Below are 2,788 nucleotides of genomic sequence, written 5' to 3'. Positions count from 1 at the left end.
TATTTGTTTATTAAGTCTCGGAACACATTTTTGTTCTCGTGGACCCATCATGGGTCTTGGAACGCATTTGTGGTCCTTGGGTCCCATTTTGCATCCCGAAACTTGTGTTTTGGTGCTTGATCCCTATTTTGGGTGCCCACCTTGCACCAAGTGCGCACCCGGGGCAAACCGAGCGCCTTGGTGCACCGGGGCAAGATCGAGCGTGCACCCGAGGCGCCCCGAACATGCACCAAGGTGCACTCGGCCCACATGTGAGCGCAGGTCGTTGCGCCCGAGGTGGTGTGTGGGCACCGCGTTGCAGACGGGACACTGCACGCACACGACGCCCCCTCCAGGTGCACGCACGTAGGCCGGGCCGGGTGCACACCCGACGCCCTAGCAAGGTGCGCGCACCCGGGCAGGGCTCACACTTGGCGAACGGGGCGCACTTCGCGAGGGAGGGTGTGCACCTCGACGGGGGTGGGTGGCCGGGGTGGATTCGCACGTGGGTCGCGGTTTGCTAAGTACACACTGCGACAAGCTCATAACGGGTGCGATCATACCAGCATTAGTGCACCGGATCCCATCAGAACTCCGCAGTTAAGCGCGCTTGGGCCGGAGTAGTACTGGGATGGGTGACCTCCCGGGAAGTCCCGGTGTTGCACCCTTTTTTAGTTTTTCGCCGGGCGTCGCAATGCTATTTGAATAAACCTTTTGCCCGTTTGCGTTCTCGTCGGGGCCGGGCCGGGCCGGGGTGCGCTGCCCGCACTACCGCGCGCGCGGGGGCGACACCGAGCGCGCACCCGAGGCACCCCGAGCACACAGGCCACGGTGCAACCCGGGCGTTGTGCGCGCACCCCGGTGCGCCCGAGGTGCTGCGCGCGCACCCAGGTGAAATCGGTGTGCACCTCGGCCAGTGCGCGCTCGGTCGAGTCGCGCACGTTGGCCAAGGTGCACGGTGATGTTTCTTACTCTAAGGTTCCGCACCAGACGCCCGGGACAGGTGAGCGAAGCTGGGCGGGGCCGGGTGCGCGGCCGGGGCAGGTGCACGCAGCTGGAGAGAGCTTTGGAGCACACTTCGGAGCGCACCAATGATGCGCTCCATTCAAAAGTTTCCTGAAAAGGCAAAAAAAGTTGAGATTATAGAATTTCCCACTTGAGAGATTGTAAAAAAAAAAAATTTAAAATGAAGGAAACGCGGGTGCCAAGGTGTGCGCAGCCCAGCCAAGGTGTGCGCACCAAGGCGCCCACCCTGGCGAAGGTGCACGCAAGGTGCGCACCCGAGGCAAACCGGACAATTAACCCAACTTTCGACTTCGCGCGCACCTTGGAGCGCACTTCGGAGCGCTCCTTGGTGCGCACCAATCTTGGGCACCTCGGAGTGCACCATGGCGCCCACCAAGGTGCGCACCCGGGGCAAACCGAGCTCCGACTTCGTGCGCACCTTGGAGCGCACGAAAGGTGCGCACCATGGCGCCCACCAAGGTGCGCAGCCCAGCCAAGGCGTGCGCATCAAGGTGCGCACCCTGGCGAAGGTGCGCACCCGGGGCAAACCGAGCTCCGACTTCGTGCGCACCTTGGAGCGCACAAAAGGTGCGCAACCCAGCCAAGGTGTGCGCACCCCGGTCAAACCGAGCTCCGAATCGTGCGCACCAGAGGTGCACGCCATCGTGCGCACCTTGGAGCACACTTCGGAGCCCTCCTTGGTGCGCGCCGATGTTGCGCACCTCGGAGCGCACCCGGGGAAAACAATGCAATTAACCCGACTTTCGACTTCGTGGGCACCTCGGAGCGCTCTCGGGTTCGCACCTCGGAGCACACCGAGGTGCGCACCTTTGATGCGCTGCCTTCACCAATTTCCAGAAAAGGCAAGAAAACATTGAGAAGGTGTGCGCACCGAGGTGCCCACCCTGGCGAAGGTGCACGCGAGGTGCGCACCCGGGGCAAACCGGGCTCCGACTTCGTGCACGCCGCACCTTGGAGCACACTTCGGAGCGCTCCTTGGTGCGCACCAGGGCGCGCAACCCAGCCGAGGTGCCCACCCCGGCGAAGGTGCACGCGAGGTGCGCACCCGGGGCAAACCGGGCTCCGACTTCGTGCACGCCATGGTGCCCACCGCGGCGAAGGTGCACGCGAGGTGCGCACCCGGGGCAAACCGGGCTCCGACTTCGTGCACGCCGCACCTTGGAGCACACTTCGGAGCGCTCCTTGGTGCGCACCATGGTGCCCACCAGGGCGCGCAACCCCGCCGAAGGTGCACGCGAGGTGCGCACCCGGGGCAAACCGGGCTCCGACTTCGTGCACGCCGCACCTTGGAGCACACTTCGGAGCGCTCCTTGGTGCGCACCATGGTGCCCACCAGGGCGCGCAACCCCGCCGAAGGTGCACGCGAGGTGCGCACCCGGGGCAAACCGGGCTCCGACTTCGTGCACGCCATGGTGCGCACCGCGGCGAAGGTGCGCACCCGGGGCAAACCGGGCTCCGACTTCGTGCACGCCGCACCTTGGAGCACACTTCGGAGCGCTCCTTGGTGCGCACCAGGGCGCGCAACCCAGCCGAGGTGCCCACCCCGGCGAAGGTGCACGCGAGGTGCGTACCCGGGGCAAACCGGGCTCCGACTTCGTGCACGCCGCACCTTGGAGCACACTTCGGAGCGCTCCTTGGTGCGCACCATGGTGCCCACCAGGCCGCGCAACCCAGCCAAGGTGTGCGCACCAAGGTGCACGCGAGGTGCGCACCCGGGGCAAACCGGGGTCCGACTTCGTGCACGCCGCACCTTGGAGCACACATCGGGGCGCTCCCGGGTTCG

At 65.4% G+C, this 2,788-nt stretch overlaps 1 non-coding gene across 1 annotated transcript; it reads left to right on the top strand.

Annotated features, from left to right (window-relative positions):
- Positions 1–528: 528 nt before the first annotated feature.
- Positions 529–647, top strand: LOC131863267 (5S ribosomal RNA). The gene has a single exon (XR_009362199.1). It is a non-coding gene; the product is annotated as a 5S ribosomal RNA (ribosomal RNA).
- Positions 648–2,788: the final 2,141 nt, after the last annotated feature.

The sequence above is a fragment of the Cryptomeria japonica genome, unplaced genomic scaffold (genome assembly GCF_030272615.1).
Source record: "Cryptomeria japonica unplaced genomic scaffold, Sugi_1.0 HiC_scaffold_58, whole genome shotgun sequence".
Lineage (NCBI taxonomy): Eukaryota > Viridiplantae > Streptophyta > Pinopsida > Cupressales > Cupressaceae > Cryptomeria > Cryptomeria japonica.
This window is presented reverse-complemented; position numbering and strand designations above follow the sequence as displayed.